The 15,924-nt window shown below is 35.9% G+C and overlaps 1 protein-coding gene across 1 annotated transcript in view; it reads right to left on the bottom strand.

Annotated features, from left to right (window-relative positions):
* The window catches only part of HYDIN (HYDIN axonemal central pair apparatus protein), a 511,177-nt gene that overhangs the window by 472,167 nt on the left and 23,086 nt on the right, over window positions 1-15,924 (bottom strand). Inside the window, exon 2 of the mRNA XM_077132967.1 lies at window positions 11,453-11,501. The gene's annotated coding sequence lies outside the window, so the exon portion shown is untranslated. The remainder of the gene's footprint in view (window positions 1-11,452; window positions 11,502-15,924) is intronic.

Genomic DNA, 15,924 nt, shown 5'->3' with positions numbered 1-15,924 from the left:
AGCTAAGGCTACTCATAACAAGGCCTAAGAGTTGCTTCCAGGAAACCTCTTTATTGCTCAGATGTGGCCTCTCTCTAAGCATAATTCTGCAAGGAAAGTCACTGCCTTCCCCATTACATGGTACAAGCCATTCAGGGGTAAAAGAGCTCCCTGGCAACATGGGGTGTGACTTCTGGGGATGAGTCTGGCCTTGGCATTGTGCAATCGACAATGCCTTCCTGACAAAAAGGAGGAAAAGAAGTGTAATAAAATAAGTCATCAGTGGCCAAGAGAGATCAAATGGAGTCAAGAGGCTGTTCTGGAGGCTGCTTTTATGCAAGGTTGCGAAAACCCAATCAACATCACTCTTGTTGATTTTTAAGAACACCTAGGGCTCGAACTGAGACTCTGTAAAGGTTCCATGGACTAGGTTTGTCTTCCTGGAGCATATCATTCCCAGAGGTTTCCTAGGTCAAACAAATCCTGAAACCCAGAGGGTCCCTCCACGATTATCAATTAATTACATCCCACTCTTCTTTAGTGTGGACACGCCTTCTAAACATGAAAAAGTCAGAATAGGCATTCCCCAAAGATTCCTATAGACTATGAGAAGGATTAAAGGAGAAGGAGGAGGTATAACAGAGAAAATGGGATTTAACAAATGAGGAAGGCTGCTGAATCACTATATTAATATTTCTTCTAGCCTCCAATGTTTGGCACCAGCTAAAAGGAAAAATCTGAGATGATGGTATGGTAGCCCATGACAAACTCTGGGATCTGTTCTGTAACTACTTGTTAAAGTGTGCTTTGAAAATTATTGCTTTTTTTTCTTTCTTTGCTTTGTATATATGTTACATTACACAATTGAAAAAAAAACATTTTTTAAAAAAGGACATACCACAAACCAAATCTTATCCCCAACAGGCCTCAAGAGGATGAGTACATCAGGAACATAAAGCATACTTTCAAGTGCAGATAAAACGTCTCTGTTGAGTTTCTGGTTGTATTTCATTTCTACAAACCACGGATCTCCTTCCCATCAATCTATTTGGTAACACAGGAGAAATAACCTGCAGTAGTCCAGTGATGGAAAAACATACCAAGTAGGGCCACATAGGGTAGAAAAAAGAAAATGCAAATATATTCTGAAGACAGATGTTGTCTGGAAGAAAAAGTGTGTTTGGCAACATGCAGGGAATCACAGAAAGAGAAAAGAAAAGCAGTAAAAGAGAAACAGCTACAGAAGGTGGTAATTAAGTGTGATGCTAGGAATTTCCAAGGGATTTTTTCTTTTTTTTTTGGCTTCAGCAATACTCAGGCCTCTGGAGAATTCTGCCTGAGTGAAGAAAATGTTTTTCATTTCTTTTCTTTATTAAAAGTATTCCACTAGAACAGGAACTCTAAAATATGGTACCCTAACACTAGTTTGTTACTAATATTCCAAGTACTAGTATTCTAGGTTTTCAAATAATTTATTTTTCTTTATAGTTAATAAGGACCTGAGATTAGTCCTTTCACTCACTGGCATTGATATGTTTCCTGGAATAGAAGACAAAGGGTGGAGTTACTGACAGTGTTGAGTGTATAACCTGCAGATTATTTGTTTAGTCACCTCCTACTATAGTCACCTTTCTCTCTGGGTTCTGGAGTTTTCCATGGGTCACTAATAGGGTATGCAGGACAACCAGAATGTTAAGAGATAGCCTGTAAAAGTCAAGAGTTGTGCCATACCACAACCCCTTTATAAAGGTAAGAACCAAGTCACAAGTGTTTGAAATGTCCAATAACAAAGAAATTAATTGCTGAATTATTTTGCACTAAATTGCTTGCTGTTGCAGCTGCTCAGGATGTTAAAGAGCACAACAGGACTATGGCCATTCCAGCAGGGAACAGCTGTGGAGGCTAGAGGTCAGCTCCCCTATTCAGTGACGGACAGAAGTCCTATGTCTGTATCAATTCCTCCAGTCATACCAACAACAGTTCACAGACAGAATTAGAAGGATAGGTTTTGCATTTGACCCAAAATAATCTTTCAATGTTACAAAAACTGAACCAAAACCAATAATACGTTGTGACATTCCAAATAATCAACTCTATCTTTGGATAAGATGCATACCATTCAACAAACTGAAGATCAGGAGACAAGTCTTTTCCCATCATGGTCAAAACATTTCTTGGACATAAAATGGGGCTTGTGATTCAAGTTTACTTTTAACTGGAAGCTTTTAGACTAAATGAGCTATGGACAGTGGTTACAGAGGCCTGAGACCCAGAAGTTTATATAAGCAAGCTACTGTTTAATCTCAAATTATAATATATATACATATTTGTGTGTATATTTATATATGTCTGCATACATATATATTTATATATATACACAAATATATATATGTAATTTCTCACTAGAATAATAAATTATTTAAAAATATATATTATGGTGGTGAGATGGTGGCCCAGTGGCAGAATTCTCACCTGCCACGCTGGAGATGCAGGTTTACTTCCCGGTGCCTGCCCATGCAAAAGAAAAAATATATATATATTTATATATTATTATCTGATTTAATTGCCTTGAAGGTAGATTTCTCTCATAAGTACGTCAGTTGTCTCTTTCAGGAAAGGAATTGTAAACATAACTACAATGTCTTCATCAGGAATAAAATTAACAAGTCCTTGATATCATATAATAGACAATTCATATCAAATTTTCCCTATTATCTCAAAATTTCTTTTTACAATTATCTCATTTGAGCCAGGATACAAACAAGTTTCACACACTGCATTATATACACATACACACATATATCTTATGGACATATACACATATATTCCCTAGCTCTGACCACTGAGAGAGACTGGGAGCAGTGACACACCAACATCAACAGCAGCTGATCTTGGTTTCTAAACACCATTCTCCACTTAAAAGAACTGGAAATCCTGATTCAAAAGTAAGGAGTGTATAAGATATGCTTGGAACATCTTAGGCCAGGAAGCAAAAAATACTAAAAGAATTATGGGACATGTCAAAAGAACACAGAAGCCAGACTAATGGTCTCCCTGGCTTCTAATCTGAAAAATTAAAGCTTCAGAAGAAATAATGATAGTAACAGATAACAACCCATTGAGTGAAATAAGAATCCATGAGTCTATATTGATATAAATAAATGAATAAAATAAATGTTTGATGAAGAACAGGATATTTAAATATTTTCAAAGCACCTCCTCACAAATTAGTCATTAATTATAAAAGGAAAGGAATAACTTCACAGTGAAGAGGCATGACAAATACCAACATAATGAAATTATGAAAATGAACAGCATCAGTCATGGGACAAATCAAAATCATATACCATCAGCCCATAAGATGCAATAAGAAGAATACAGCTTCAATCCAATTCCTTTCAAAGATGAATAACCTGAATATAATCATAAGGAAACATCAAACAAATACAAACTGAAGGATATTCTACAAAACAATTGGTCTGTAACTTCAAGTATTAAGGACATGAAAGTCAGAGATTGAGAAACTTCCAAGGTGAAGGTGAATGAACAACCAAATGCAACATATGATTCTGAACAGTATCCTTTGCTATAAATGATGTTATTAGGACAGCTGGCTTTACAATGTTAATTCTCTAATTTTGATGGTTGTACTGTGGTTACCTATGAGAGTGTCTTATTTGCAGGAAATGTGCATTAAATTATTCAAGGGTGATGGGACATCCGGTTGGTGGTAACTTACACTCAAACGGTTCAAGAAAAAAGTTCCTATATTGTACTTGAAATTTTCCATAAATTTGAGGTTGTTTCAAAATAAGATAAAAAATTTATAGTAAAAATAATAATTATACTTTATCAGCTATTCTTCCCTGAACACAGTTCATATAGGAAAGATACAATAAAACTTGATTTTGTCCCTTTTCAAACAGAATTTTCAAAATAATGAATTGCTGTCATAGCAAATTCCAATGGTAACAATTTAAGTATCATTAAGAACTCGGGAGTTTATATATTTTGCGCGTTTCAATCAATTGTAGTGATTATACTTTTTGATTCTCAAATTGTCTGTGTTTGGCACAACCCTGATAGTCAACAGTTTTCGTGCTTTTTGTATACCATAAGATATTTAAGTTCATCTTTTACATTTCCCATCCCAAACCTGGAATTGGTCAATTTTTGGACTACAAAAAATTCAGAGAAGTTCTGCGATTCCAAGCTCACTTAATTATTATTTTTAAAAATTAAGGAGGATATTCTGGAGCAGCAAGAAGGAAAAATATGAGAGGATTGTATAGTAGCCCATGACAAACTCTGGGATCTGCCCTGTAACTACTTGTTGAATAGTGCTTTGAAAACTATTGCTTTTTTATTTCTTTGCTTTGTATATATGTTATACTACACAATAAAAAAGTTAAAAATTTAAAAAAATAATGAGGACAAAATTCAAAACACTTTTTTTTCTCAACTCCCTGTTGAAATATCTTCCCTCTTTAACCTCCTCAAATATCTGACCAGTTTCAGATTCTTCCAAGAGGAATAGCAAGCAAAAAGGAGGATACTCAAAGTCAAACTTGGTAGGCATTACATACTGCCTGCTTCTTGATGGCACAGGGAGAAGGTGGTTGGGTAGGGCCATTCTAATCTTTTTAACTCCCTTGAATGTAAAATGATAGATAATGAGTACATCTTTTACAATTTTTCTCATTTCAGGTACTAGACACAGTCTGTGAGTCTACTTGTTTGTTTTATTTCTCTAACAGAAACACTTACAAGTAGTAAGTTCTCAATTTCCAGAATCCTCTCACCTAAAGCTAGAACTATCCAATGGTGTATTGTCCATTCCAGCCTCTCAACATTAAAGTTGGATCTTAATTACCATGATGTAAGGAAGGCTAATTTAAAAACCACTCGCCAATATTAGGGAGAAATCATACATTCATTCAACAAATTTAATTGAGTACCTTCTATGATCTAAACATTCTTTTTGGTACTGAGGATATAATAGTACACATAACAGGAATAAATTCCCACCCTTGTAGAGTTTGCATTCTACTAGAGGGAAACAGACCATAAACAAGATAAATAAGTACATTACAAAATAAAAGAAGAGCAAAGTGGAAAGGGCAATGCAGAGGGAAATAAAATTTTAAATAAAGTGTTTCAGGGTAGACCCCACTGAGAAGGTGCCGTTCAAACAATCACTTAAAGTTGGTGAGAGAGATAGCTATGTGCTTTTCTGGGTAAAGAGATTTCAAAGCAGAGGAAAAACAGCGGTAGGAAGGTCCTGAAGTATGAATGTACTTGTAATATTCATGAAATATTAAAAAGACTACTGGGACTGAAGTGGAATAAACAAGGTAAAGAGAGTTAGAGAGATCAAAGAAGTAATGGAGGTGGGGGGCACAGAACATATAGGGCCCTCTAGGTCATTTTACTCTGGATGACATGGAAAATCATCAGAAGGTTTTGGGAAAAGGCATGACATGATCCAACTTATACTTTAATGGGATATGTCTGGCTGCTGGATGAGTCCACACAAGCAAAGATGAAGAGAGACCAGTTCAGAAGTTATTGTAATGATCCAGAAGGGAGAAGACAGTGGCTAAGACAAAAGTGCTAGCAGTGAAGGAGATGAAAAGTGGTCACATTATGAATATCTTTTAAAAGTTGGGCCAACAGAATTTGTTGAAGGACTGGATATAAAAGTTAAAGTGAGAGAAAAGTCAAGGATAATCCTTAGGGTTTTGTCATGAGCAACTTAGAGGGTGGAGGTTCCAACAACTGAGATGATGGAAAATGCAAGAGGTTTTAAGAAGGGAGATCAGGATCTCAGTTTTGGACAATTAGGTCTGAGATATCTATTAAATCCAAATGGAGACATCAAGTAGACTGTTAAATATTCAGTTCTGGAGCTCAAGAGAAAGATTTAGCCTGTAGATACATATTTGGGCATTGTGGTAGGCAGAAGAATGTTCCTCTCCAAAGATGTCCATGCCCAATTTCCTGGAAACTGTGACTATATCACCTTTCTGGGAAAACAGACATTGCAAACGTGATTACGTGTATGGACTTGGAGACGGGAAGATAATCCTGGATCATCTGAATAATCCCAGTTTAATAACACGGGCCCTTAAAAGGTAGAGAATCTTTCCTGACTGTGTGTGTATGTGTGTGTGTGTGTGTGTGTGTGTGTGTGTCAGAGAAAGAGAGAGAGAGAACAAAAAAAGAAAGATTATAGAGCCACAACTTTGCTGGCTTTGCATATGGAGGAAGGGGACCATAAATTAATGGATGCAGGAGGCCTCTAGAAGCTGGAAAAGGCAAAGATACGGATTCTCCCCCAGAGCCTCCAGAAAGGAATGCAAGCTTGCCAAAACTTTGATTTTAGCCCAGTGAGATTTGTTAGATTTCTAAAATATATAACTAAAAGATTAAAAATTTGTGTTCTAATCCACTAAATTTGTGGTACTTTGTTATGGCAGCAATAGAAACCTAACATTGGTACCATCAATGCATAAATGGTATTTAAAGCCATGAGAGAGGGATCATTATAGACAGACACAGAAGAGGTCTAGGGACCAAGCCTTAGGGTACTTGAACATTAAGTCAGGGAAATGAGGAAGACTCCACAGTGAAGACTAAGGGGATGCCACTGAAATAGGAAGAAAATAGGAGACAGTGGTATTCTAGAAGTCAAGTGAAAAATCTGTGCCACATGTTGTCAATGCGTCAAGTAAAATGAAGATAGAATTAAGAAACAATAGCTCAGAACGCATATGTGTTCAGGCCAGCTGCCACATAGAAGGAATAGAGTGAACCCTGACCCTCATCACTCAAACTTCATGGATGGGAGACACACATGAATGACACCCACCCAAAGTGCAGACTTTTTCATACAGAGACTCTGGTCACTAGCAAACTGGGCCCAATAAGTGTCCTGGGATGTTTCCAATCAGATCATTATTCTTTCCCCCTTGGAGTAGGGAGGATATAAAAGTCATAGATAGGAGAGGAAGAACTTTGAACTTTCTCTTACCATACAATATAGTCTTAGCCCTCCAAGGCTCTCTTAAATGGTGTATGTCCTAAGCCCAAGAGAGTTGACATAGTGTCTCAAGTCCAAAAAAAAGAAAAATAGCTTTTTCTTAAAGAAAACACGACCCCATCAAAAATAAAATACACAACAACCTTCCAGCACTTGACATTTCATGTCAGCCATAGCTTCAAATTGCCTTTTTTGTTTTGCCTTCCTTTCCCTCAAAACCCAGGTATTAGGTGATCATCTATAAAAGAATGATTGAAGTCATGGAAGGAGAACCCTTGTAGCCTGAGATATAGTCCTTGTCACAGTGCCTCACACTGACATTTGTTTACCTGCTCTTCTCCACAAGATTGAGAGAACCTCAAAGAGCTGAGATTGTCTTTCATCACTGAATAAAAACAATAATGCATGAACTTCAATTCACTGAACTCTTAATAAGTGTTACACTCTGGGCTGAATGCTTTACAGATGTTTAATCTTCATACAATCCTGTGATCTGTGTATTACTCCATTTCATAGATAAGAAGAGTAAGACTCAAAAAGGTTAAGAAACTTACTAATAGAGAATAGCAGAGCTGGTCAATGTCAAATTCTGTACTTGTGGTAGGCTGAATAACACCCCCATACTCTCTCTAAGATGTACACATCCTAATTCCTAGAACCTGTGACTGTTACCTTATATAGTAAAAGGGCCTTCACAGATACGATGCAGAGGGGGACACTGGCCTGGAGTACCAAGTAGGTTCAATGTAATCAAAAGTATCCTTATAAAAGGGAGGCAGGAGGTCAGCATGAGTGGTAGGAGATGTGACTATGGAAGCAAGAGGTTGAAGTGATGTGAAGAAGGGGCTACAAGCTGAGAAATGCAGGCAACATCTAGAAGCTAGAAAAGGCAAGGAAACAGATTCTCTCCTGAAACCTCCAGAAGGAATACAGTCCTACCAGCACCTTGATTTTAGACTTCTGAATTCCAGAACTGTAAGATGATAAATTTGTGTTGTTTTAAGTCACTGAATTTGTGGTAATTTGCACAGCAGCAATAGAAAAACTAATACAGTGCTCTTTGCCTCTGTCTGTATTTGGTTTTGAATCCTCAGGACCTAAGGCTGTGCCTGACACAGAGTAGCACTTGCTAAATAAATTACTGAAGGAGGAAGAGATTTCCCTTTAAGACTTCTCCCACTGGGCCTAACCTGAACTTGTAATGGGGAGAATCTAGACTACCCAGAGAGAGGCAAGCAAAAGCAACACAGGGATATCTGGTGGAATATGTGTTTTCCTTATTGCTAGTGGATGGGTGAGATCATTTCCATCTGAAGTGTATTCTATGTCAGTCAGCATGCCCTTGGCAGACAAGAAAAAACACAACTCTAATTTACAGCTGTGATTTTGAACCACAAGGAGTAGAAGGAGGTAGGAGGAGGAGGGGAATTAACCATTTTTGTCACCACCTTAGGCTCTTTTTTCCATTCCCTACAACAATGTATTAAGCATCACAAGTGACTCCATTGAAATTATAAGTAGCCTTAGTGAAAATACTTTACAATCTCACTCCATTATACAAATTATTTTGAGACAAATTGGAGCAGTGAATACACATATACATACTGTCAATACGGCTCATAATTTAGCCATTAGAGAAATGAAGAGCTAGAAGTCTGAAAACTATTTAGGCTTATTATATCATGAAAGGTTATTTCCCCTTTATGCATCCTAGTTTGTCTACCCATGTTAAAATCCGATGTTTAGCAAGTAAAAACTTCAAAATAGCTTCTGATCTTTTAACAAGTATTAGAAGAGCAGAAAGATGATTACCAGACCCAACTAAGAACTGAATCTCAAATCTGTATCTGTTCATACTCCATAATCTATTTGTAGTCAACCTAGAAGGTAAAACAAATTATTGGAAAGATCTAAGCTAAACTAAGTCACTGCCCTCAGTGTAGACATTCTGATTGGATTAGCAATTCCCTTGGCACTCCCAGATTATCCAGTTTTGCATCCAAGGCTCTCAGGGGTCCAGAATGACTGGAATCTGAATAAATTAAGCGAACTAAGTCTCCATTGAGACCATGACAAACTCAATTTGTTTGTGATCCAAGACAGGATTTTATTGCATCTCAGATTAACAGTTAAAAATGTTTTTTGCTTCCTGCCTCAAGGGTATTATTTTGATGTATGAGACAGGGAGATTATTAAATCTTTGGTGGCTTCCAAAGATATAAATTAAACAATACCTCCTTAGCCACCCTCTCTGTATGAGTTGGATATTTATTATTAACTTGTCACTCTTGCATGCTCTTCAAAACAAGCAGCACCATGATTAATTACTCCTGTTTATCTAAGGGTGCTTGTTTTCCCACTTTTTGTGGATAGGATATTACAAATACTCCTGATTTCTTTATAGAACTGTAGCATGAGGACTTTCAGAAAGGAAGAGAAAATCACTGTTCTCTCCTCATTTCTATAGATATATTTGAAAGAAAGGCAACATATATGTAACTATATATTATTCTATTGATTTCCAATGAAGCTGCATTTCATCTAGGCTTCCTTTCGCAGAGCCATCACACTGGCTGATTCTGTTCATATGGACATCTCTCAAAGATTTTTGAAGATGTCTAACATCTTTGTTGTTAATTCAACAAGCACAATATTTACGAAGTTCCTTCTACATACCAGGCAGAAAATGTGAATTCATTCATTCATTCATTCATACAATATTTATTTAATGCCTTTTAAGTGTTAACCACAGTACTAAAGGTACCATTCATTTTTCAAAACAATGATTAGTCCTTTCCCTCATAGAGTGTACAGCGTCATTAACTTCTCTTCCCAAAGCATTACCCTCTCCATACTATGAACGAGGAGGAAAGGAGAGACAATAATAATCTGAATAAAAGGTGAAAAAAGCAGAGTATCTCCATTCTAGGGTAAGTTTGCACAGAATAAACACTAAGTTGAATCAGATTTAAAAAGACATCTGCAAGACTAATTCAGACTTTCGAGTTCAGTATAGATCTGGAGGATGAAACGGCAGTAAGACCATGACATTTCACCTCCTTTTTTTTTCCCATTAGTCATCAGATCACTGATCATCTGGTTCACTGAATAATCACTGAAGCACAAGAAATTTTCAAAAACTTTGAAGGCATGGCTGCCTGGCCTCTGAACTGCCAAGAGAAAAAGTCACCTCTATCAGTTTAAATTTTAAAATAGTTATGTTTTAAAGAAATAGCTTCTTAATCATACCCTTGCTTCTCTTTTTAAAAGTGTTCACTATGGAAACTGTCAAACATACAAAAAAAAAAAGATGCGGTAATAAAATAATTAATCTCCATGTACCTACCACCTCGTTTTAGTTTTCTTGAGCTACTATGACAACTCTCATACAATAGACTGGTTTAAACATCGGGGGACTTCAGGGCTTACAGTTTTGAGGCTAGAAGTTCAAAATCGAGGTACATCAGCCAGGCAATGCTTTCTCCCCAAAGTCTGTCACATTCTGGGGCTGGTAATCCTTAGGGTTCCTTGGCTTGTATCTCTATCTCACATCACAGGGCAACATCCTCTCCTTTCTCTTTCTGGTTCCCTGCACTTCCAGCTCCACCCTGCAGCTTTCTGATTCTGGCTTCCAGTTTCTTTCTAAAGCCTCCAGTAACTGGATTAAGGAATAGACTCATTCAGTTGGGTCGCACCTTAACTAAAATAACATCTTCAAGAGATCCTATTTACAATGGGTTCACACACATAGGAATGCAGATTAATTTTAAGAACATATATATCTCTCTATTTATTTAGGTTAACTGATTTTTTTTTCACACTGCCATTTTGTTTTCAGCATACAGATTCTGCACAGATTATTTAAAAATTTAAACCTATGCATTTCATGATAATATACCGAAATGCCATTGTTTTTCTAAATTGACCTTGCATTCTATTACTTTTAAAAAATTCTAGGAGCTATTTTGTAGATTCCTTGGGATTATCTACATAGTCAATTAGATCATATTCAGAGATTTTTATTTCTTCCGCATATATTCATGTCAAATCGCCCCACTTTGATCTATAGGTTCAAGGCAATCCCAATCCCAATCAAAACCCCAGCAGGATATTTTGTCGATATCAACCATTTTATCCTAGAATTTATAAGAAAAGGCAAATGAACCAGAATAGCCTAAACAAATACCAAAAAAAAGTTGGAGGAGTGACACTACCTAATTTCAAGGCTTACTATAAAGTCACAGTAATGAAGGCAAAATGGTATTGGCGAAATATGACATACAGTTCAATGTAACACAATAGAGTTCAGACATACACCACACAATCATAGTGAACTAGTTATTTACAAAGATGCAAAGACAATTCAGTGGAGAATGATCTTTTCAAAATAATGCTATAACTGAATTTCCATATGCAAAAATAAACTCTTACCTCACATTTTCACACTTCATGCAGAAATTATCTCAAATGGGTTATAGACCTAAATGGAAAATGGAAAAGCATAAAATGTCTAGAAGAAAACAATGCAGAAAATATTTATTACCTTATGTTAGGGGTAAAGAGTTCTTACAGGCACAACACCAAAGCACATTACAAAAAACATTGAAAAGTTGGACTTTATCAAAATGTAAAACATTTGCTCTGTAAAAGCTGCTGTTAAGAGAATCAAACTAGCCACTGACTGATAGAAAATATTTGAAATCACATATTCCAATCTATGTACCTATCCTTTTTTTAATGATTGCTTTGGCTGGTTCTTCCAGTATAATGTTGAATGAGAGTGCAGCAATAAACAATCTCACTTATTTCTTCTTTTACTATAAATCAGTATTGAATTCAATCAAAAGTTTTTTCTGGAGAACTGGATATCCATAAGTAAAAGAATGAAAGAAGACCTGTATCTCACACCTTATACAAAAATTAACTCAAAATGGATCAAAGATCTAAACATTAGGTCTAAGACCATAAAACAGTTAGAGGAAAATGTAGGGAGATATCTTACGAATCTTACAACTGGAGGCGGTTTTATGGACCTTAAACCTAAAGCAAGAGCACTGAAGAAAGAAATAAATAAATGGGAGCTCCTCAAAATTAAACACTTTTGTGCATCAAAGAACTTCATCAAGAAAGTAGAAAGACAGCCTACACAATGGGAGACAATATTTGGAAACGACATATCAGATAAAGGTCTAGTATCCAGAATTTATAAAGAGATTGTTCAACTCAACAACAAAAAGACAGCCAACCCGATTACAAAATGGGAAAAAGACTTGAACAGACACCTACCAGAAGAAGAAATACGGATGGCCAAGAGGCACATGAAGAGATGCTCAATGTCCCTGGCCATTAGAGAAATGCAAATCAAAACCACAATGAGATATCATCTCACACCCACCAGAATGGCCATTATCAACAAAACAGAAAATGACCAGTGCTGGAGAGGATGTGGAGAAAGAGGCACACTTATCCACTGTTGGTGGGAATGTCAAAGGGTGCAACCACTGTGGAAGGCAGTTTGGCGGTTCCTCAAAAAGCTGAATATAGAATTGCCATACGACCCAGAAATACCATTGCTAGGTATCTACTCAAAGGACTTAAGGGCAAAGACACAAACGGACATTTGCACACCAATGTTTATAGCAGCGTTATTTACAATTGCAAAGAGATGGAAACAGCCAAAATCTCCATCAACAGAAGAGTGGCTAAACAAACTGTGGTATATACATACGATGGAATATTATGCAGCTTTAAGACAAGATAAACTTATGAACCATGTAATAACATGGATGGACCTAGAAAATATTATGCTGAGTGAATCCAGCCAAAAACTAAAGGACAAATACCGTATGGTCCCACTGATGTGAACGGACATTCGAGAATAAACTTGAAATATGTCATTGGTAACAGAGTTCAGCAGGAGTTAGAAACAGGGTAAGACAATGGGTAATTGAAGCTGAAGGGATACAGACTGTGCAACAGGACTAGATACAAAAACTCAAAAATGGACAGCACAATAATACCTAATTGTAAAGTAATCATGTTAAAACACTGAATGAAGCTGCATCTGAGCTATAGGGTTTTTTTTGTTTTTGTTTGCTTGTTTGTTTGTTTGTTGTTGTTGTTTTTTATTATTATTACTACTTTTATTTCTTTTCTTTATATTAACATTTTATATCTTTTTCTGTTGTGTTGCTAGTTCCTCTAAACCGATGCAAATGTACTAAGAAACAATGATCATGCATCTATGTGATGATGTTAAGAATTACTGAGTGCATATGTAGAATGGTATGATTTCTAAATGTTGTGTTAATTTCTTTTTTTTTTCTTTCCGTTAATAAAAAAAATTAAAAAAAGTTTTTTCTGCACCTTTTGATATAATCATGTTTTACTCCTATTACTTGTTAACATGATTAATTACCTTAATTAATCTGACGTCAAGTCATCCTTGTATTCTTATGATTAAACTCTAAATAGTTGTGATGTATTTTTTAGTATACTTCAAAATTCACATACATTAAAATTCACTCTTGAATGTGTCAGTCCAATGGATTTTTACAACTGCATAGAGTTGTGTATCTACCACGACAATCAAGATATGGACTTCTGTCACCCCAAATTTTTCCTTCATGCTGCCCTTTTGTACTCAATCCTTTCCTCCACCTCTAACCCTTGGCACACATAATCTCTTCTCCATCCCTCTTTTAGAATATCATATAAATGTGATTTCAGATCTTTGAATTCCATAAAATCCTTATCTAAATCAGAAATAAGGTACATAAAAAATAATCAAAGGCATACTCATAGGCCCTGATAGATTCTCAGATATGTTCAGTATGAAAGACTAAGAATTAGGAATTTTTTCTGGTATATCTCTAACCTCTAGGGTTGGCTCCAGGGACAACTATGATCCCAATCCCTCAGGACCTTAATCAGACACAAAATATATATTTGACCCAATGTTGTCATTCTTACATTAGTATGTGATCATTTTGTAGAAGAGTATTTTTTAAGAAATTAAATTTTGATTTATATTCTCATATAAACTCTTAATACATAAAGATGTACTCTCATTGCATTTTCACTTCACTCTTAAGTCTTATTGTACTTTCTTCTTTCATTCTTTTAATTTTTGAAAGTCATATTACAATCAGGTCTTGTGGTAACTGAAGCAAAGCAGTTTCTTCCTCTCGTGGGACTTAAATATCTTTTCCATGGAATACCTAGAACCCTCCACGAGTTCTCTTTTTTCTTCATTCTGTTGTTCATTCCCCAAGAAAACACTGCTTCTCCAAATGCTTTCACTTGAGCATAAATATTTAATTTAAAAATATTGAAGGAGACTCTACTAAATGTCATATTCTATTTGGCACTGAGGAAACTTTGGTGAACAAAAATACAAATTCTTCTTCCCTCACAGAAAGTAAGTACATAAACAGACAATTCAAATTGTGAGGAAAAACAAAACAGGATTCTGTATTACAGAATGGTGGTGGCAGAGGGTAGGTGAGTAGCACTAGGGATTGGGTAGACAGTGAAAGTCCTTCTGAGGAGGTGACATTTGAACTGAAACTTTAAGGATAAGGAAGAGCCAGCCATGAAAATAGTATATGTATCCTTATTGTATACATGTAAATACACACACATTTTTTCACACACACACACACACACTCACTCCATGAATTTGAGTGTTATGCACTATACAGGCTTTTCCAGCCTGACTCCAGCTCCTAAAATTAGAGCTTCAGGGCCCACTCCTCACTGCCTCTCTTTAAATTCTCCAATTGCAGAAGATTCTGATTAATTCAGCTCATTTTACAGACCAAATGTCCGACCAAACTTAGTCCAATCAGAGGGTAAGAGAAAGAGTAGAGGAGAAGATGAGAAGGTCACATAATGTTAACATAGGCATTTAGACTACAGGGATGGTGAGCAGGCATATTTTACAAAGTTATGTGAGCAGAATAAATAATGACTGACACCTGCAAGAACAAAAATAATAAAGCTCTATCCAGATTTAAAAGCTAATTAACCACCATATTCCAAATATTAAGAATTAGTAAATCTAGGTGAAGTAGATAAGCTGGTTATTCTACAACTCTTGCACTTTTTTCAGGAGGTTTGAAATTTTGTTGAGGGGAGAAAAATAGAGACCTGAATATCTACAGACAGCTAAATTATGCATCCTAGAATACATCTAAAAGGATTGTATAAATTGGAACTCTTAGATGTGAGTCTAATGCAATTCTGATATAAACAGGGGATACAAAGGCAGATTAAAAAAACACATACCTGTATACTATTGCATTCCTGGTCTTTGAAAGCCTCATTAAAATCCTCCTAATAACTGGTAGTATTTCAAAATTCACTAGTATTCTCTAGTATTCACTAGAATTGTAGAGTGTACGAACAACCATTCTTTAACAACAACATATGCTTTTTCAGCAGTCTAGAGAAAGAAATACAACTTAAAGAAAGTCAAATGTAACTCTGAAAGTCTAGTAAATAGTACCCTGAAAACTTAAAGCTTTAATCATTTGCTCCTCATTCTGCTAATTGCTTCAGAGACCAGAAATACCAGAACACTTAATTCATACAGAAAATAATTTATATACCCTGCAACAATATCCAAGTTTCCTATACCACCTCAACTTTCAGTACCAATTCATATCAGAATATATGATATGAATATATATTCAGTTCAGAATAAATATTCATATTCCTAAAACTGACTTTTCCCAGGCATTACTAACTATGTTCAAGCACCAAGGCTCCCTGTAGACAACAGTGATAATTAACCAGACCAACTGTGAACTATACTAATGAAAGCATTGCTAGTTACCTTAATTACATTTAAGAACATATAAGCTTAAAAAAAACTATTCCAAAATACCTCTTCCAATAAT

The sequence above is a fragment of the Tamandua tetradactyla genome, chromosome 16, assembly GCF_023851605.1.
Source record: "Tamandua tetradactyla isolate mTamTet1 chromosome 16, mTamTet1.pri, whole genome shotgun sequence".
NCBI lineage: Eukaryota > Metazoa > Chordata > Mammalia > Pilosa > Myrmecophagidae > Tamandua > Tamandua tetradactyla.
This window is presented reverse-complemented; position numbering and strand designations above follow the sequence as displayed.